General features: G+C 46.7%; 1 long non-coding RNA gene across 4 annotated transcripts in view; it reads left to right on the top strand.

Moving 5' to 3' along the window:
• LOC144066347 (uncharacterized) overlaps nt 1-22196 on the top strand; it is a 219194-nt gene that overhangs the window by 103856 nt on the left and 93142 nt on the right. For 3 of the 4 annotated variants that reach the window (XR_013297519.1, XR_013297522.1, XR_013297520.1), the window contains exons 1-3: nt 4429-4482; nt 6589-6788; nt 8562-8700. This is a non-coding gene — a long non-coding RNA (uncharacterized LOC144066347). Of the gene's footprint in view, nt 1-4428; nt 4483-6588; nt 6789-8561; nt 8701-22196 lie in introns of those variants that run through there. The other variant, XR_013297521.1, reaches the window with a different exon arrangement.

Raw genomic sequence — 22196 nt, 5'->3', positions numbered from 1 at the left:
TGACGGAGCGGTATTGATTAGCCCGCCTCTTTTGTGTCTTTGACGAATCGTTCCTTCCCGTTGACGGATGGCGTGCGGGACACCTTTGAGGTGTGCGGGACGTCCGCCAACCTTCGCCGTCCCCGCTGACAAGGCGGCTCCTTAATCTAAGAAAGACGACCACGATCGATGACCCCGAGCATCCGATGTTTGGCCAAGTCTCTTGGCTCGTAGACCGCGTCCCCCTTTCGTCGCTAGCGTACCGCTTGGCTCTATTTTGGACCAGCACCTAAGCTCTTTGTAATCCCGCCCCCCGAAGCCGCCGTCCTTTACGCAGTTCCTAACAAATTCAATTGTACATCGTGATTGCTTTCATTGATTCCTACATTCCCCGCCGGACCGCCGTATATTCCGGACCGCTTTATTCCCCCTTCACACACCTCGCTGCTCTCTAATAACAGCGAGCCCTCCGGCGAGGACCGCCGGGTTACCTGCCAAAATCCGCCGGGACGGGACTAGTATCGGGAAATTTGAACTGGGGTCAGCCGGAATCTCGGGACGGGCCTCGTGCTAATTAATGGGACGTCGGTCGTGTTGGGGCGCCAAAACCTAAACGTGGTAGGAAATGGACCACCTCGTGGGGACTGTGGCTTTAAGGCATCTTCTTTTCTTGGCGACTCGTGTATTTAGACCAAGGGTGTCAGACTCGGGTTGGTTCGCGGGCCGCATTAATGTCAACTCGATTTCATGTGGGCCGGATCATTTTACATCTAATATTTAGATATTTTTTTATAAATGGATTGAAAGAACTGGATCAAAAGCCCTGAATATTCAGTTTTTTATAGATCTAAAAAAATGTTTATTTTAGCTTTTTTTAAATATATTTTTAGATTTTACAAAATTATTTTTGAACTAAAAACACAGAAAAAATGGATTAAAAAATGACAATGATTGATTTAAAAGGGGAAAAATTAGGTAATTGAATATACATCGATTCTCTTCATTTTAATTTGATCCTAAAACAGAAAGTCGGCACTCATGATTGACTTTACCGGGCCGCACAAAATGATGCGGCGGGCCAGATTTGGCCCCTGGGCCGCCACTTTGACACATGTGATTTAGACGGAGGGATGACGGTTTTGGGGGAGACCTTTTCCATCCAATCCCATGAAAAACAGAAGATTATAGGACCAAAAACGGAGACCAGCTATCCGTTTGGATTTCCGTTCTTGAGCAACATACGTATTGACAAATTGGCTCCTATTCCAGTTTAGTCTTCTTGGAAGAATAACTTTAATGAGCCGACAGTCGACTTATAAAATGGACAAAACCAGGCTTTACCGTTAAAAGTATTTGCAAAAACACTTTTCCATTGGAATAATAACGCCATTTCATGAATAACTTCAATTTGGCGCCCAGAAATTGAGCGTACGGATGATATCAACTTGATAGCGGCGCGTTGCCATGGTACCCGTCTCACTTGGATCAATGAAAATGTAAAATGTGTTTGATTTAAAAGGCCAGCTAGGTTTTCGCTCGCAGAAAGAGATAGCTTAAAAGCTTTTTTTTTAGTAACGTCCGGAAAAAGACCGCTCCTGGTACCCGGTCGACGCTCAGCTGGGGTTGATATCCGGCCCGTGAGGCGGAACGGGGCGAGCCACTTTTCCCTCTCGTGCAAAGTTGTCTGCAAATTGAACGGCGTGTCAAAGCCGAGCGTTCAAAAATCTCCCAATTTACCGCCGATGGTTGATAATGGAGCTGCAGAGGCCAACTCTTTGGGCTCCGTCGGCCATGTCAGATGTCCCATCTTCCCCACTTTACCACGAGTAGGAGTAGTCGTCATGAATAATCGTCATCTGTTGTTGATATTGAAATTATTGTTGAAGCCCAAACAGAAAAAAATGCAGTAATATATCTTCCCTTTGAATTTTATTTGTCTTTGTTTAGTTAGGATAGAAGGGCAACAACATTTTCGAATTTTGAAGGGTGCTACACAGTCACCTATAGAGCCAGCCCTTGTTTCGCCGAATGTATTTTAAAAACTTGCTTTTTGCATTGCCACACATTAAATTTGGCATATTACTACTTATAAAACTCCCAATGAAGGAAACATCTATGCTACCGCTGCAATATTATTTCATCATTTTACTCGATAGGCCGATCCAGCCCGCAGCCGCTCATTTCGAAACGTGCCGGCCCTTCCAAAAACGTGACTCCGCCTCACTCTAGATCACATGTGTCAAAGTGGCGGCCCGGGGGCCAAATCTGGCCCGTCGCATCATTTTGTGCGGCCCGGGAAAGTAAATCATGAGTGCCGACTTTCTGTTTTAGGATCAAATTCAAATGAAGAGTATAGATCAAGGGTGTCAGACTCGGGTTGGTTCGCGATTTCATGTGGGCAGGATCATTTTAGATATAATATCTAGATTTTTTTATATAAATGGATTAAAAGAACTGGATTAAAAGCCCTGAATATTCAGAAAAATATATTTAAAAAAAGCTAAAATAAACATTGTTTTAGATCTATAAAAAACTGAATAGTCAGGGCTTTTAATCCAGTTCTTTCAATCCATTTATTTAAAAAAAAATCAAAATATGATATCTAAAATGGTCCGGCCCACGTGAAATCAAGTTGACGTTAAAGCGGGCCCCGCGAACCAACCCGAGTCTGACACCCTTGCTCTAGCTGAACATTTGCACCTCCCGCGCCATTTTCGGCGTGAGCATTCGCCGTGACGGTGACCTCGCCGCTTTCTCCGTTGAGCCGAGTGGCCTGACATCCTCTCAAAAACCCGGACCGTCTCACTTCCCCGTCTTCCTCCGGGTGATGTCTCCGGTTCAAAGCACACGGACAGCGGGTGGATATCAGTCGCGCGGGGAAGGGCGAGGGACGGGGCGAAGCGGCGGTGGGGAGGGAGGAGGAGCTTCATCTGGCGGGCACGCTCCAAAGGCGACCTTGAGCGGAGGGTTTGATTGAGGTGTTCAAAACCCGGCGTGGAAAAAAAGGGATTGATAGAATCAAGCGGCGGGGATTACTTCGCATTCGGCGGCGCGCCCGAGCCTCTGGCCCGCGGAACGCTGTTGCAAATGAAGTGTCGGCGCAACTTTGCGAAGAAAGACGAATGGAAATGAGAGCGCCACGGCGAGCGGCCGGGAAGGAAAGGTGGAAAACTTTGAATGTTGCGCTCACTGAAGCGGCGTGGCCACGATGAATACTGATGCCCGACTTTGCCTTCCAACTTTTGGACGGCGCCAGTTTTTTTCCGTCAGGCTCCGGCGCCGCCGCCGCCGCCGCCGTACGTCTTCTTTAAAGTATCTAGCTAAGCGAGCGGAAGGGAGTGCGGCGGCAATAACGCCGCCGTATATCATGCGGGTAACATTACGGCCAAATATATCGTTATCCAATGATCTGTCGAGGTCATGTTGCCGTCTGTAATTGAACCGTTCGTCACGCGCTCCACCTCGTCCGATATCCATTAGCAGTCTTTCACTCAGGGTTCACGTTCTGAACGACAGAGCGCCCAATCGGAGGACATCCGGTCGTCCGTTTGTCCGGTTTGCTGCTCGTGATAGAATAGCAAGAGATCTATTGAAGACGGAGCATTTCTAGTCGTGTGCGGTCGATTGGTCGCCGGTCTTTTGGTCGCCGGTCTTTTGGTCGCGGTCTTTTGGTCGCCCTGACCGTGACAACGGGCGACCAAAAGACCGGCGACCAAAAGACCGACGACCAAAAGACCGGCAACAAAACAAGGTAAAACAACACGGTCTACGCATCAATAAAAGGCAACAATGGCCATGAGCAGTTTCACTGAGCCAACGTGTGAGTGTAGAATAAAAGTTTGTATGTACATGCGTTGTCCCTTTAAGAAGCGACGTCAGTCAGGGTCTTAACAAGTTCTCCAACAAAACACAATCAAAGTCTGGGAAATTTGGAGCTTTTCTTTAGCCTAATAATTACTAGGGCATTAAATATAGTGTAAATAGTCATTCGCAGTTTGTATTTAGGGAATCTGAGCAACGATTTAAAATGGTAATTATCAATAACCTTCCGGGCGACCAAAACGTCGGCAACTAAAAGACCGGCGACCAATCGACCGTGTACCGTTGTAGTCCGTCCGCCTGGGAGCCTTATCAAGGACCACCCATCGGCCTCAAGATGTCAGCAATCAATAGTTAGCTATATATTATACCTAGCTAGATGTAGCTAAATAATTCAAAGAGAAGAGCATTCTTTCTCATGTCAATATTCATGAATTTAAGATGTGTCAGGGATTGGTTTTCTCATGATTTGTTGGGTTTTTTCCCCTGTCTGACCTGTCCTTGCGATTGGTTGTTGACCTTTTCCCCAGTCGTTCCCCCACCCAACCTCGTTAGCTCTCCCAGGTGTTTCCGATTGCCTTGTCGACCCATGTGTGGCTATTTAAACCCGGTGTATTGTATTAGTCAGTCTTTGTCGGATCGTCTGCTGGTCTCCCAGTTCACGTCCAGTTCTCCTCGTTCCATGTAAGCTTTGCTTTGATAGCTTTGGGCCGTGGTTTTTCACTTTCCAACCCTTGTTGTGTTGAAGTCTTTATTGTTTTGAGAACATTCCAAGTTACTAAAGTTTGGTTAGTGCACCCTCACTGCCTGTGTCCGCCAGTTTCCCTGCATTTGGGTTTTACCCAGCTCCCCTAAAACCCGAACGTAGCAAGATGAATCCTGGCCTGCCATTGACAGCATTTGACATCCGCTTCATTTAAATTGGTAGGACTGGCTGCCAACGCTCTTTTAGTACCGCTGACGGCGCCAAATTACGTTGGTTCCGGTCAAAATGTATTCGATGTCAAACGCCGTCAATGGCAGACCATGAGAATATGACGCTCACTCCAAACTTTGCGCCTTTTCCATTGGCTATCTCAGCTTTTGAAGATGATTTTCCACGGCCAACAAAACACAACATTCCTTTAGATAGAGCACGGGTGTCAAAGTGGCGGCCCGGGGGCCCAATCTGGCCCGTTGCATATTTTGTGCGGCCCGAGAAAGTAAATCATGAGTGCCGACTTTCTGTTCAAAAATCATCTTTTTAAATCTAAAAATAAACATAAAATGTTCTCTTTTCCACTATAATATTGAACATAATTGAAAAATATGTTTTGTTTCCTTTTAAAATGAAAAACAAATAATTCAAAACCGTTTTTCCAATACATTGTTTTAGATTACAAAAAACTGAATATTTAGGGCTTCTAATCCCATCTATAATGATCCGACCCACTTGAAATTGACTTGAAGTTAAGGCAGTCCGCGAAGCTCCCCGAGTTTCACACCCTTGAAATAGATAAACCTGGCGCCCGGTTACAAAGCAAAAATGAGCGAGCACACAAAGCCCAAAGAAATAGACTTTTGAGTGCGGCAGGTTGTCTCCTTTGTGGCTCTTCAACACATGAAAATAAGTGGCTGAAATATGACACTCGGGGCAACATTGTCAGGAGGAATTTACTGGGCCCGACGCAACCCGGCGCAAATAAACGAGCGACTTCTCCGCGAAGGCACCCGAAGAGCCTTGAAGATGATGATTTCCAGAAATTGCGCCTGATGTGCTTCACGCTATCCGTCACACTCCAATCTGGTCCCCGCGCTCGCCGTTCCTTTTATCCGCCACTCACAAGATGAATCCCGGTTACCGTCGGCGCGACGCCACTCTCTTTGCCGTAGTCTTCAGTCCTCTCCTCGTGGAGGGCCCTCCACTTCTAGCACCCCCAGGCCCTTCATCTAGCCAGAAAATATAGGGCCATTCCCAATTCCGGATCGGTCGCCGGAAAAACGTATGATCGTTTAGACCCCGGCAGACCAAGGCGACGGCGTTACGCCGAAAGTTTGAGGTGCTTGATTTGACCATAGTATTGATTTTATGTACCGTATTTTCACGACTATACGGCGCATCGTATTTTTAGCCGCAGTGTCAATAACGAGTGCTATTTCTGTATTTTACACACACAAAGGACGCACCGTTTTTATAGATGCAACCGGCATGGCAAAATATACACCAGCTTAAACATACGGACACACGCTAAAAACACGTTTTTAAAAAGGCAATGGAAGCAAAACTGAGTTAGGTTGTACTTTATTTAGCCATTTTTCAACTTACTCACGTCATCATTACCCACAAATCCATCAAAGTCCTCATTTTCTGTGTCCGAATTGAACAATTGTCCAACCTTGCTTTCCATGCTTCGTAAAGTTGATGTCGATGTATACAGGCCACAATCCATTGGGTGTATTGACAAAAGAACTACATATCCCAGCAGTCACTGCACAGTACTTTTTCTACGGGGAAAATAGTAGAGTCGGGTGCTGCTTCCCGTAGTTGTGAGAGCTGTAGAGTCGGTGTACCCTATCCACTGATTTATCTTATTTTATCGTTATAACAATTTTAGTATTGGTCCATATATAAAGCGTACTGGATTATAAGGTGCCCTGTCTATTTTGGAGAAAATGTAAGACTTTTATGTGTGCCTTATAGTCGTGAAAATACAGTAAGTTTGGTTTCCAGGACAACCCGTCCGTTTGTATCAGATGATTCCTAGCGCACGTCTAACGGTTTTCTTTTTTTCTTTTTTGTCTCATTTCCAGGCGAGCCTTCATTAAGATGAAGGCGCCGCACGAGAGGCCTCTCGTTAGCAGCGGAGATCGAAGCGGCGCTGAGGCAGTGGGCGTCCACCCCGGAGCGCCACTGGACGCGCAAAAAGCCGACGGAAAAGCCCAATGAGACGTTCCATTCTAAACAAGTTGTTTTCATCAGAGACCAAGCCTTTAATCACGCCCAAAAAAATGTGAGATCTGTTTTTATTCTTTTTGACACTGGGATTGTCATAGCTCAACATTCACCTTGTTCCTAATGAGATCTCGGAGATGTTGCCGTGGTTTTTTTTAAAGCAAATTACCCATACGCTGTCTTCTGGAAAGGCAGGACGGAACACGAGTTCTTCAACGACGGGTTTGTCACTTCCCGTCAATTAATGCGCCGTCGACGGTGAGATGTTTTGCCGAGTTGTTTGTATTTTTTTTGGACAAACGATGCGGCGAATCCGACCGGATTCCTTTCAAGAAGTTTGGAGTCAACTCGCGGGATGCTAGATTTTTAGCACGATCAACAAATTTGGAATGCGCCCGTTGTCTCGTCATTGTTTCGGACCACCGAAACATTTGACGCTAGTTGTCTGCGCTTTAATTTGAAAAACAAAACCGCCATGGTGGAATGACGGCAATCGGAACGCGGAATCGCCTGCCAAGTCCGAGGCAGTCGGCTTTGTTTTGTTTGGGTTGTCGACGCCGATTGGGTCATCGTGGGTCGTCCTACGTTTGTCATCGTTTAGGAACTTTTTTTCATATTTCAAACAATTGCCAGGGAGCTGTCAAAACAGCGGCCAGATCCAAGGCGGAGTCACTCAATCTACGGCGCCGACTCTTTCAAGTGTGTTTGCTTGAAGAGTGTCAAAATTTTCCGCCGCCACCTGCGTGAATTCACATCATCTGTCACAACTGCCTACGCGCTCTCTCTGGGAGCGCGACGTCTCCCCGAGCGAACCCGCGTTCTCCTTTCCGCCCCCTTCATCCGTCACGGACTCCGCCGACCCGGGAGCCTTACCCGTCCCGCGCGCCGGTACACCTTCGCCGCCCGAAACGGGCTAAGCGTGACTATTAAATCCGCCGCGCTTCCTCGCCAACTTTCTGACTGACAAGCGCGGCGACGTCAGAGCGCGTTTCACGCGGCTGTCGTCAAAGCGGCGGGGGGAAGAAACACGACCCCCCGTGAACTCTCTTCAACGAACCAGGGGATCCAGATCGGGTTTAGGACGCGGCACGCCGCTGCGATTCACAACGTTACATACTTTGCGTTTAGCATCCGACTAAACATGAAATGTCGACTTACACATTTGTACGTCTAAAATAACTACAAATGACGCCTGCTAACTTAATACTAATGCTAAGTAGCGTTATGTTACACACGTTTTGCTTGTTTTCAATCGGAATGTCGTTAATAGAAACGGAGCTGTGTATTTTCCTTTATCCTGTTAAGCTATTTTTGTCAAGTTTTTTTAAAGAGCACATCATGTAAACAAAAATAATAATACTTAACTTAATAGTAATGCTAAGTAGCGTTATGTTACACGCGTTTTGCTTGTTTTCAATTGGAATATCGTTAATAGAAACGGAGCTGTGTATTTTCCGTTATCCTGTTAACCTATTTTGGTCAAGTTTTTTTAAAGAGCCCATCTTGTAAACAAAAAAATAATACTTAACTTAATAGTAATGCTAAGTAGCGTTATGTTACACGCGTTTTGCTTGTTTTCAATTGGAATATCGTTAATAGAAACGGAGCTGTGTATTTTCCTTTATCCTGTCAAACTATTTTTGTCAATTTTTTTGAAGAGCCCATCATGTAAACAAAACAAAAAAATACACCTGATGCTGATTGGACGGTTGTCTATCTGTTCCTTGGGTTTCAGTTTAAGTTTTACAGAGCGGTCTGTGTCATAACAATCCATTTTTCAAGGGAGTCATACTTTCGCAACTGTGCGTTAAAGTCTTCTCTTCTTTCCTAGTTCCCTCACTTGGCGACCAATCATCACAAATAGTCCCGTGCCTTTGATGAGGTACATGTTGGGACAGGAAAGAGGAAATAAAGCCTCACACGGACCAGGATTGCAATTGTTTTTCATCCTTTGGCGACGCTTCCTCACGGTAAGGTCTTGCTCTTTTCTTCTTCTTCGCCTTACTTTGTCGTGTCGCTCAAACTCGTGCGTCATCCCCAACGTCGCTTTTTATAGAACCTAAACTTGGACTCGAATGCGTTTGTCAATCGGAGCCGTGTGTATCCTATGTTATTAATTTGTCTAGCTGTCAGTGGAAACACACTCGTAGCTGTATTTATTTTGCCGCCCTCTCAGGCTCCATTAGTGGCTGGGTTATTGCTTTTTGATTGTATTTATGCCCCTTCTGCCTTTCATTTCCGCTACAATATTACCTGAATATACACTTCCCCCTTCTGCCATTGTCAGAATTTGACTGATTGATCTTGCAATAAATCTATTAGTTTATTGCCTTTCTGCGATGGAATGCGTTCACCATGCTAGAAATCTCTAGGAGAAATAAAGTCTGTTGTCGAAGCGTCTAGGACTTGATTTGGCCCGTTTGGATTTAGTCTTGTGTTCGGTTTCGGCCACGATTACTTCTGTGGGCGGGTTTTGGTCTGACCTGTGACAAGTAGTACTCTGGGGAATTAGATTTCCACCTTGTCACTTCAGATTATTGACACGTTTCAGCTCTTTTTTTTTGCGCGAGAGTGAACAAAACAAAATCGCGCATGTGCTTCATCTAGACCTCTTTATAAGTGATCCAGAACAAGGTGAGTTGAGGCCTTAGGCTAATATGCTCCTCCCCTGTGAAACAACTTTCCCAGATGTCTTTTAATAGTTCGGGCCTTTAAATGGAGGCTGCCGCTAGCATTCAAATACTAGACATGTCCTCTTTTAAGGGTTTTGACAGCGCCTGGCTGATTGCGACCTCCAGTTGTTTTGCGCCGAATTGTTCCCTACGAATAAATGAGCCTTGCCTATCCGTCCAAACCGAGGGTCGCATAATTTGTAAAAAAAAAAGTGTCTCGGGCTACATCTAGGTTAGTCATTTTAGCCGGCTCATAGCTCATGAAGTTAACGACACCCGCCGCTCATTATTTTCCAGGTCTTGCAGTCAGTTGGACGTAGGCTAGAAAGCCAATGTGTGAGAATTGAGATATTTTGAATTTTGTTCTCTCGGGCGGACACCCTCAGGTTGTCCTCAACCGCCAGCGCGGGCTCGCCAGACATTAATGCCTGTCGACTGGCGGCTTTGATTGACATTGCCGACTTAACCGCGGGCATAAATCCAAAGCCGCGGGAATGACTATAGGCTGTAAACAGCAATAAATAAACAGTGATAAACTCATCATCGTAGCGGGAGTCTTGTCGCCGCGCCGTAAGTGGCAACATCCCCGGAGCCCTTGCTAAAACGCGCTTAAATTGAGCGTTGCCTGTTTTGACTCGCCCCGTCGTCACCTTTGGGGAGTTGTTGACTTTGTTGCGGCCCTCCGGAGCGCAAAACCTTTTTTGACGTGTTTTCCAAACGCCTCCGATGTCCAATCCGAGCCCGTTGGATGCCTTGTGGATGTTCAAAATATTGAAAGCTACGACTCGCTGATGTTTTCGACCTAGCGTATTTCGTCATGAAACTCCTCGGGCTACCGACCGTCTCCGCGAAATTCGTCTCCCATCGTCAAATGTCTTCAGAGGCTTAAAAATGTAATTTTTTGCAGTTCTTCTTGAAAAATAACCAAAAACCCAAAAATATTTTCACGCTGGGGATTGCGTTAGCGATTCCCATTTACCCGGAGAAGAGCGGAAAATCGGTTAGCCGTCATCAATCGGCGCCCCCTCCTTTGTCTTCTGATCAATAGCTCTGTGTAATTCTATCAATGCTCGTGGTATTGCCTCGATGCCTGCCGTGCCAAAAATACACTTTGAGCCAAATGGGGTCAGATAGCAATTTTAAAGCTTCCCGGAACGCCGCGACTTGATGAATCGCAGGAGCAAATGCGGATTAATGATTCATTTGTCTTAGACTCATCTGGTTCTTGGCGTGTGCTAGTGGTTTTCATTTTTGTTTTGTTTTTTTGCTCTGTATTGTTCATTTGACTTCCCCACTCCTTGGAGTGCTTCTCCACATGGGACTGGGGCAAAGTGCAATTACTTCCACGTGACCGAAAGCCAAAGTCGATATCTACCTGGCGAGGGACGGAGCTCAAGTTAGCTCTTTGGCGGCCACCGACGGTGCTAGGCGTCCAATCCGTTTAGAGTCGGCTTAAATGTCCGGAGACGTGACCGAGAGACAGCCAGACCTCCCTCTTGTAATAAATTGGATGTCTTCTGTTGCCAATGGCGGGAAATATGTTCATTTTGGCGCTGCTCCTTCTTCATTTTGTCCAATTTGGGGGAAATTGGTCAAAGTGGGCGAGCCTTGCAGCCCGACAAAAACGTAGGCAGTAGAAAAAAAATACAAAATGTTCAAGTTTCCAGTCACTTGAAAGGCTCCAACTGCGACCATCTTTTTCCTGTTTTAACCAGTAGACTTATGCTATTCCTCATTTTATTCCGCCAATTTCCAGACCTGACGCGTATCTCCGTCAATGGGAGTGAAGAATTTAACATTGTGCTACCCACCACGGACGCGCTGTAAAATTTCTCTGAACCAGCACGATCGATAACCACGAGAAATACAATTATAAACGAAACGGGCACGGCCGAAAAAAGTCGATTGCGCGTATATTGTTTATCGGCGCGCTTAACTAAGCTATTAGACTAATTAGAAGTTGATTCCTTGACAAAAGCCACGCAAGACTGAGCCTCACTTTGAATGACAACGAGCCGACCCCCGTCAGGCGGCGCTGGCAAAATAAAAAGCACTTTAGCGACTCATAGGGTCATTTGTTTTGCGTAGAACATTGCGAAGAACACGCCAATGGAATAGGTGTTACATGATTCATATGCGTGGATGGATAATTATCACTATCCCAATTATAAAAGGGATGCAAACAAGAGGTCTTTCAGCGGGGCGATATTTCTTGTCTCGTTCCGTGTTCAAATAATTAATGAGCCCGCTTTTAATCTCCCAATGGAGAAGGCTCCACCGGAGGAGAAAAGATCGCTAAAGCCTCCGAGAGGAGGGGGTCTACAAAAAAAATGTATCTTTAAAAAATACAGGGCAGGTCAGCCCATGTTGGCGCGTCAAAGACACGCTGTTGATCACGCGCCCTTATGTTTCTTCGGTATACTTTAGCGCCCCGGGAATATATGCAAGTGTGTCAGGTGAAACGGCGCGAGCAGTTGTTTGCCTCCCGGGGGCCGGAAGAGGGGGCCCGGACGGCCCGCTGCTTAGCATGCGCGGCGCAGGCTAAGCAGACCCTTCATTTATTCTGCCCGCAAGTTTGGTACCTCGTACACGCGCCTCTTGTTCGCTTTGAATAGTCACGCTTTCGACAAGATATCGTTTCTTTACGAACAATAGCGAGCGGCTGTCTGGGCGAACTTAGTTTAAAGGTCTCCGACATTGGTTTTGTGGGAATAACGCAAACTGCTTGACAAATAAGCGGGAAGGTCAAAGGTCCATTACAGTGCGTAAGATGTCGAAAACGCTTGAAGACACAAAGCTTTATTAGAAATGGAATTTTTACAGTGAAAATTCTATATACCGTAATTAGAATACCGTTTTTTCACAACTATAAGGCGCACATAAAAGTCTTCAATTTTCTCCAAACTAGACAGGGCGCCTTATAATCCAGTGCGCTTTATATATGGACCAATACTAAAATTGTTATCACCATAAAATCAAATAAATCAGTCAATAGGGTATACCATCTACAGCTCTACGGCAAGCAGCCCCCGACTCTACTATTTTCCCCGTAGAAAAAGTACTGCGCAGTGACTGCTGGGATATGTAGTTCTTTTGTCAATACACCCAATGGAGTGTGGCCTGTATTCAGCGTTGGAATAGTTACGCTAGCTACTATTTGCGAATGGATTGTGGCCGCCTGGACGAACGTATAAAACTCGGCGTTTTCGATGACTCATTTGGACAATGGTTCAATTCGGACACAGAAAATGAGGACTTTGATGGATTTGTGGGTGATGATGACGTGAGTACATTGTAAAATGGCTAAATAAAGTACAACCGAACTTAGTTTTGGTTCCGTTGCCTTTTTAAAACATGTTTTAAGTGTGTCTGTATGTTTAAGCTTGTGTATGTTTTGCCATGCCTGGCTGTGTCTATAAAAACGGTGCGTCCTTTGTGTGTGTAAAATACAGAAATAGCACTCGTTATTGACACTGCGGCTAAAAATATGATGCGCTGTATAGTCGTGAAAATACGGTAGGCATGTACAAAACTGCAAGGTCACAAGGACGAAATGCCGTAATGCAAGACAATCAAGTCATTTATTTCAAAATAGAGAAAAGATAAACGGATTAAAACAAATGTTTTATCGTCGGGGGACTTGGCCCACCCGCCTCAACATTTGCTTTGGGTCAACTATTTTGTCTCGGCTCCAAATACAGTCGTACCTATACTTACCAAATAAATTGGTTCAGAACGTTTTTCGTAACCTGAAACTTTTGTACCTAGAGGCATTCGTAAGTCGAGGTACGACCGTAGCTAAGAAGCATCCATCCATCCACATTTAACGGCAGGGCCCCTTTCCGGCATTTTGCTTTCCTCGTAGCGGCGTCGTTACTTCTGAAACGACGATTGCGCGTTGGCATAAAAAGCGCGCCTGCGCTCATTTGCATACATTATGGCAGGCTTCGGGGAGTGGAGGGCTGTGCGGGAGAGATGAGAAGCCTTACTAGCATGGAATTGATCTGCAACGCGCATTAGCAGATTGCCTATTGATGAGCGCGGGGGAAGATTTATAACGCTGGGATTGACGGTCACAATCTCAAAGTCTAAATGAATGAATAGCGGGCGGCGGGCGGCGGTCCAGCCCTGATTTGCAGGCTCATCAGCGAGCGCAAATGTCGCGTTTAGCGCGGCCTCATCACCGGCCGCTCCTGACTGATAATACGTTAAGTAAAGTTATGCGTGGAGCGCGCCGAAAGGCCAACAAGATTCACTATGACACCAGAGACATTTACAAATGGGAAAGCGCCGGCAAATGCATATCCGCCTTGATTATACTCACTCTATTTCCAAATGGAAAAATCAAAACACCTCAGAGATGGCCAACATATTTCATTTTTTGTCAAGAAATGCGTTATCGCTGCGACTTTCTCGTGTACGAGTCATTCGAAAAATATTGCCATGTCTCCCCATCGCGTCTATAGATTGTCACGTCCTTCCCGGCCCGAAAAAAAAGCCACCCAAAGAGCTGCACTGACCAGCGATCGCTCTCCCTCCCTCCAGCCATGCTAAGGGAATCTAATCGCTGCCATTCGATACCGAACCTGATATGAACTTCCTCTAGCGGCTGTAATAAAATTGATACCATTTGATCCCAACGCACCAGCTGCGAATTCCAACAACAGCCCAAGTCCATTATTTATCTTCTTGCAGTGACCTTGCCAACAGGTTTTTTTTTTTTTTTTTGATGATAGGTCTCAATACTAGAGAGAACTCTGTGACCGGACGTTTCGTCGGAAGACGTTTGGTCCCCGGACGTTTGGTCCCCGGACGTTCGGTCGACCGGATGTTTGGTCAACCGGACGTTTGGTAGAACAGATGTTTGGTCACCGGGTTTGCTTGCTGTCAAATTATGACAGAGAGTTTGCTGTTGATATTTTGATATTAGATATTTAGATATTAACTCACTCTCTCTCTCTCATGATTATAATTTTGAGAGCTGGTTTCAACAGTAACAACCCAGCGACCAAACGTCCGTTCTACCAAACGTCCGTTCTACCAAACGTCCGGTCGACCAAACGTCCGGTCGACCAAATGTCCGGTCGACCAAACATCCGGTTGGCCAAACATCCGGGGACCAAACATCTTTCGACGAAACGTCCGGGGACCAAACATCTTTCGACGAAACGTCCGGGGACCAAACATCTTTCGACGAAACGTCCAAGTACCAGAGAACTCATATTCCCTGACAATTCAGTGATCTTTATCCGTATTTTCTCACATATTAGCCGCCTCCGCGTATAAGCCTTACCCTTAAAATTGCCTTAAAATGGTTGAATTTGACAATTTCCCTCGTATAAGCCGCCCCCACATTCATAATTTTCACCTCCATCCCCATGCTTTTAATAGGGAGTACAAATGTGTTACTTTGAAGGGAAAATATTAAGAAAAATCATCGCACGTGGTATTTCTGAGATACTTTATCAATCGAAAAAGGATTGTCTGCTGGATTTCCAAAAAGGTGTTGCCTCCAAATTCAAAGCAGTCGCCCTAAAAATGAACTGTGTTTACATTTTCTGACGCGGTAACTTTGTAACTCTAAGGAATCGGATCAAGAACCTTCCTACTCCTGTAATATTTGTAGATGTGACCCAATTTGAATGTTTGGAGTTATACAAAGCCACTTTTATCGCCCCTTGCGGGCACCGTAGAACTGATGCGCATCTATAATAAGAAAAAGTCAAATGGTGTTTACAAGAAAAACACCCGGGCGAGATAACGCGGGCCGTCCTTGCTTGCAGACGTATTGACAGGCGGAGATTAAAAACACATCGCCCACCCCATTAACCGCAAGGCAAACACAGTTTGTGTGCGCGGGCAGTTTGCTTGGCGGGTCATGCCGCCGTTAAGATGCGCCTCGGTCGCCCTTGACCGCCTGACCGTTTTCCTCCCCGTAAGACGCCGGCAATTATCGCCTGGTCTTTCGTCACGCGGGGTCTTTTAATACCGCCTCGGAGCTCGATCGCCGGCAGATTAATTGAGGTAGCAACAGGCGCGCGCGGGTGCTGCCAAACTCCTCCCGCCGGACGTTAGCTAAAGACGCCGTTGAGTTATTCACGCCGACGTCGCTAAAGGCCACCGACACGACAGCCCTCGCGGAAGACAAAGCCCAGACGAATGCGCCGCGGGTAGAGACGGGGGGACGTCGCTCTTGACAGCTAGCGCGCTAATTACGCTCCCAAAACAATGTTTGGTCGCCGGCTCGGATTTTTTTTCGGGAAGTCGGCCAAGAACAGATGTAGCCAGGCTCCTCATGCGGGGTTTTGGAATGTCATCCCCGGGTGCTTTAATCTGTCGTTCAGAGTAGCGGTTGCGTTATGGGCTGTAATACCGGAACAGGTGGGCACGGCACCGCGTGAACAGACGGTAGCGTGTTTGGGGCGGGTTTTGCTTCAGGGTGGACAGTTCTTGCTGTGCCCGGCAAGGTCTTTGGCGTAAACGGCCAGGAACTGAAGCGCCGCGGCAACTCCAATAAAACCGACGGCATAAGATTTTTATGGTCAGAGTAGAAAAGAAATCCTAACCAGTTTTGCTTTGTCCAGGTATACCTGAGAATCTATATTAATTGACCGGCCCCTGACGGATTGGACATCTGGCACAATCGGAAAGATGGCTATTCACAGCCAGACTTTGCCAATTTTTGCTAATCCTTGTTTTTTAGTAATGTTGCACTAACACCCCTGCGAAATTTTATTCGAACTTTATAGTTTCCAACAGCTAACAAAGATGGCCACCAGCTATGCACGAGAATGTAAAAAAATAATGTTTAAAAAGAGCACTTGTCGACTAGACTAAACTAGGCGCAAATACTTCATTTTGCTTTTGACGGAATTGTAGCCGCCACCCCGAGGTCATGACAAAATGGCGCCACGCTTAAACAAGTTGACCTCAGCCAAAAGCTTCAACACGTCAACGCCGCCTGGACAAAAGGTGTCGTTTTCTCACGTCTCTTGTTTGACAGGCCGCAAAGCGGCCGACCGAGGCGAGTGTGTCGGAAGGTCAACAACGGCTCGTGGTGGACCAATCGTCACGTTCGAGCGAGCGAGCGAGCGAGCTAGCCGCGCTGCGATTTGGCGGCGGCGCACGCAATTGCTTTCCTGGCTTCCAGTGTACTCGTGAATAAACGCCGGAGACCCTTGATGGGCTTGACATCGTGCTGCCTTCAGGGAACAACACAATTAAGGGTCATTTCTCATTAGTTTGCGTCCGAAGCGGTGCGTGAAGGCACACACAGTCGGGTTATTAGTGTCCGCCTGGCGCGAGCTGCTCCGCGGCCTCGGCAGGAAAAAGCAAAGCTTTAGTTTCTTTGTCATATTTATTTGCCGCATCCTGGCAAAAGCCGTCCCAGATTAATCCGCGGCTTTTAATTTGAGGCTTTGGTGAGACGTTACGTGGCCACTCCGGGAAAACAATAGCTTATTAAAAGCTCTCACTTTGCGAGATGATACATTTCCAAGTCAAAGCAAAAACTATGTTAGGCGGCTCGTGAAGCGCAAAGTACGGAACCCGGATTTAATACCCCACTTTGTCATCGCGATGTTAAAGTAATAACCGGGTAAAATGCATATTTATCAGCCGGGCAGATCGGTCTATATATTATCGTTATGTTTATAGTCCTAGGTTAAAAATAAAAAGTGTAAGCTTCAGTTTTCACTTTTGGCGCCCTTGACTTGCAACGTTAGTAAGAACGAGGCTTCATAAAAATACAACCCAAGTAGGAGGCGCTTCATAAAAATACAACCCACGAAGGAGGAGCTTCATAACCCAAGTCATTCATTCACCTTAAATATGACACCATGATTAATTCGGCACCTGGCGCCACCTCAGGGCCCCCCTCCCCGTTTCCTCGCCGTCCTCCCTGGGGCCGAATTTGCGAAAGCAGGTCACCCCAGAATTCAGCTCCTCCCCCTGGTGGAGGGCTCTTACTCATCTATCTTGGAGTTTCCCAACGGATCTCCTCGCCCACGTTAATGGCGTTGGGTAAAAAGCTACACTTTAGGAAAATTGCGTTCCCCGCTAGCTCCGACTTCTTTCTGGGTCTTTTTCTCCGACGCCCCCCACCGCCGCCGCGCCCGTTCTTATCGGTCCGCCGCGTTATCTCCGCGCCAAGGTCAGGCGGGCTCGGGGCTATCTGTCCCGATAAAAGCGGGATGCCGAGTCCGGGTCCGACAGGTCACGTCCGGACGAGGACGAGATCTAAAAATGTCACGTTTCGCTGCAGTGAACGCGTAGGCGAGATTGCATGGGGGCGGGGTCTAGTACACTTGCAACGTAGCGTGAAAAATTCCGGAAATGTCCCCCCTTACAGCCTCGCTTAAGTGGCTCGGCTACCGTTGACCAAGCTAGACGTCCAATCCTCTAGAACAGGGGTCCCCAAACTGGTCCCCAAGGGCCGCTGTGGGTGCAGGTTTTTGTTACAACCGATCCAGTACAGACAATTTGACCAATGAGATTTCTGCAGAAAACAAGAAGCGCCTCACTGCAATCCACTCGTTGTAATTGTAGGACACCAGATTGGTGAAGACATGTACTCTTTCTGGGTTGGAATGAAAACCTGCACCCACTGCGCCCCTTTGTGGAATACTTTGGAGACCACTGCTCCAGAAAGTACTTTTTGGTGCTTTCTCTTTTGTCACGTTTTTTCGCAATTTCCTTGTTTTTTTTTGGGGCGGTCCTCTAATCTTAGTGATTTACGAGTCAGTGATTTGGGGGCTTTTTGGGTGTTAAAAATAAATGGGGACATAGGAATAGGAATGTTGTCAATTCTTTGCCAAATGCGAGATTTTTGGGTGTGTAAATGAGGAGTACTCTGCGAAGAAGCCCAAGTCGCTTCGTCTCTATTTCACGCCGTCTCCCGAGCATCAGGAAACGGATCAGCCTCGGGCTCGAATCCCTCCCAACACCCTGCGCGTTCGGATGGGCGATTCCGGATCGTGCCGGAATGTCACGGCGGCGTCCGTCCCCGAAAACTTTTGCGACGTCTTCGCCTCGACTGAAGAGGATATCGCGAAAAAAGCATAATCCGCCCCGCCGAGGGGAAACGGGAGTGCTATTAAATAATTCAAAAGGCTGTCCTAGGTTGCCAATCAGAAATACTACCCCCATAAAAGCCGCGTCTATACTTGGCGTGGAGCGGAGGCCCCGCAGCAAATGAAGGCATTATTCTTGTTATCCTCGGGAGGATGCGGCAGTGCGAGTATTTCTTCTTCTCAGGCTTGTCATCCACTTATTTCTTTATTTATTCTGCGGGGGGGGGAGAGATGTTTAGCTTTTCAAGGCGGACCCAGTGACTGCCAGCCCACCCCTCGTGTCCTTCGTCTCAGGGCGTGGTCTCCCCGATTGTGAGAAAGAAAGGGGTGTCCTAGCTGAAAAGTGGGTTAGCAGCGGCCAAAAGGAACGGAACAGTTGCCACCCCTTGAACATTCCCATCAGGTTCGAGCGTGACCCGTCGGTAGGCGGGTCCGGCGCCGGCTCCCTCCCGACTGGCCTCCTTAATCGGCGAGAAACGTCTCCGTTCTTTATTATTTCCAGACACGCGTCGAGCCAATTAGCTGGCCATTATGGCGAGGCAGGTGGTGCGCTAATACAAGATAATAACACACCTTGGGCATTGAGCACCCGGCACGCTGATCCGGGGGAGGATTTGTGGTCTCAGCAATATAGCGCGTCTCTCCGCCGGCCTAATTGGGATCGCTTAGGGATGAAAGAGGGGGAACTGACTGCACCTTTTATGCCTGGGCGAGATGAGACGGACGGCGGCGTGATTGGCGGCGACGGGGTTTCCGTGTTAGATGGTCGGCAACGTGAAAACGGAATGATTCCACGCGAACCGCCGTGCATACTTTGCATATTTTGTCCGATGAATGGAATGTCTAACGAGGGTTCACCTTATTCTAATCTGTCCTAATCAGCCCTTGTCTGTCTATTTAAACCCTGTGCGTTTGTTAGTGTTTGTGGGATCGTCTGCTGTGTTTGTATTATACTAAGTTGCCTAGTCAAGTGCCTCGCTTTCCCATGTCCTTCCATGTCAGGTCTGGTTTTGTTATTTGATTTCCAAGTCCTTGTTTTGTTTTTATATACTGGAGGCCAGTAAATAGACAGATCCTTTTGGAAATAACACCGTGTTATGTTCCCTTAGTTGGAGTGTTGTAACGGGTATTATTGTTGAACCTCCTCCATCTTCCCGCGAGTCATCGCGACACCTCGCCTATTTCTGCCCTTCGCACTTCAAAATGGAGGCTCGTCGGCGCTCGCGATCAAAACAGCCGGTCGGCGTGCTTTATCGCTGGCTGACACCTTTGACAAGTGAGGAATGGAGTGTCCCTTCCACGGCGAAAAGCAACTGCCACCGCCGAGTGTCATAAGTAGTTTACTTCTGTAACAGCCCGAGTCGCACTGGCGATATTGTTGCTAACAATATGAATAAGGCGTCGCTATCGTGTTAGCACCTTGGAGGGGTGAGAGGCCGCCCACCCCTCTCGCGGTCTGGTTGACTGACAACCCGGTTATGAGTAGTGATGGCTGTCCTGGCGCCTTTTGGGGGGGGGGGGGCTTCTATGAAGACAGGTTGCGGCCATGTCCACTGACAACAACATTATACTGTGGACTCCGTGTAGCGTGACGAGGCCTGGGGGGGTCCGAGTCATTGACATGGGCAGCACCTGATTTCTCCAACTTGGACACTTCCCTGTTTTCGATTTCGTCGGAAATTTGAAACGCAAAGTAGGGGTGAGACCGTGTATGGATAAAGTGATATGTCGCAGTAGTTTGTATCCCAATAGATAATCCGTTGCAGTTGATTCATTTCTATGTCATTGTCCAGTCGAATAGTAGCTAGGTTAGCAGCCATTAACGGTGCGAATGTCCAATTCATTTTGAGGCGAGTAAATAGGACATTTATGCTTAGAAGGGAAAATCCTTAGGTAAGATGGCGGCGCCCTGAGCGAGCCATTGCAGGCATAAGTGAGTTTTTTCATGTTTTATGCATTATACGGTTTATATTTTTCCTTGAATTTCATTCATTGGCGTCAAATTCCATTTTGTTTATCTCTATTTTGAAATAAATGGCCGCATTGTCTTGCGTTATGTCGTTTCGTCTTTATCACCTTGCAGTTTCGTGCGTGTCAAGTCTAATTTGTGCGCGTATAAGCCGTACCCTCGCTTCATTCATCGTTTTTTGAGCGACAAATACGGTACTTTTTTTTGTAAATGCTACGTTTTGATTGAAACTGCAAATGTTTCCCGAGATAAGAATGTCAGACCGCCGTGGAAACGCCCCCTGTTTTCGTTCGTTAAAGATTCCCATCATGAAGTAATAATAGAGCGCTGTCTTTTTAGTGGAAAAGACACATCCTGACTAATACGGCTGTCTTTGTACATCTCGCTTTCCCGGTCCTAGTCAAACATCTGTGCACAAAGAAGCGCTAGGACTTCCCACGTTGGGTTCGCCATATGTCCTGCCCAACTGTTGCTTCCACACTCAGAGGCAATGAAACAGGCTGCGTGCAAAAAAAGATGGAAAAACAAAGCTGGCGATAGCTGCCGGCGTGTTATTATTTCATGGCTTGTATTTGACAATCGGCTGCTTGCCGGGAAAAAAAAATGTTAATGATGGTGATAGGTTCACCAATGGGTATTTCCAAATACACGCCCCAAATAAACAGACATCTGACTCAAAACTGGCTTCTTGCAAGAATCGATCCTGACTCGTCTCCGTCCGAGATCATTCTGACCACTCGATGTCTCTCTTGCTAATTTATTTCATAAGATTTAACAACATGCATCACAGAAGTCTAAACAATTGAGTCTCATAACAATTTACAGTCCTCCGAATCTTCCCAAGAGAGTTTTGATGTGAACCATCTTCAGAAGCCGATGCTTCTCAAAACAATTTACAGTTCTCTTGATGCGAACCATAGTCATTACTTTTGAAAGAGATGTATTAAAACGCTTTTTATTCATGTCAATAACTCTAAAAAATAAAGCAAAGTGTTCTTCATTGCAAGCACATATATATAATGATTAATATTTCTAATGAAGCAAAGCGTTCTTCATTGCAAGCACATTTGTAATAATGATAACCCTAACTGATGTAAAACTAATTAAGCGCGCACCTTCCGGATTCCAGTCTTTAAAATGCGTTAAACTGGCTTCTGACTGAACGGAAAAGTTACCACCATACTGCTGGAAAATCAGTTTCGAGGCCCCTCCCTCAGAGGAATCGTCGCCACGTTCTTTGACTTAGCGTGATGACAGGAGACGGGGGTGCTAGCTCGTTGGAGGCGAGGGGAGGGAAAAAAAACAGCTAATCGTCAAAATGAGTTGCCATTTAGTGGGAAATCTCCAGGCTGAGTAATGAGTTAGCTTATTAGCTGATCACGATTGCCCTCTTCTCCATTCCTGAGAGCGTGCCGCGGATTCCGTCGGCGCAATTAGCCAACGCGACATCCGTTCAGGTGTCAGTCACAAAGACTTGCACTTGAACTCGTGCGGTCGCCAAGACAACGCCGTTCGTGGTTAGCGATGAGATGTTAAGGAGAGAAGGACGCAGGATGCTATTAATTGAAAATTAGACATCGTAGACGTCCAATCTATTTCAAGTGGGAGGGTGGTCGCAGAGAACGAACCATGAGTATGTATCGTATTTTCTCGCATATACGCCGTTTTTGTCGCTAAAAAAATTATGACTGAATCGAGGGTACGGCTTATACGCGCACAAATTAGACTTGACACGCACGAAACTGAAATTGGAC

The sequence above is a fragment of the Stigmatopora argus genome, chromosome 20 (assembly GCF_051989625.1).
Source record: "Stigmatopora argus isolate UIUO_Sarg chromosome 20, RoL_Sarg_1.0, whole genome shotgun sequence".
Classification (NCBI taxonomy): domain Eukaryota; kingdom Metazoa; phylum Chordata; class Actinopteri; order Syngnathiformes; family Syngnathidae; genus Stigmatopora; species Stigmatopora argus.
The sequence above is the reverse complement of the archived record's forward strand: the minus strand, read 5'-3'. Positions and strand labels throughout refer to the sequence as shown.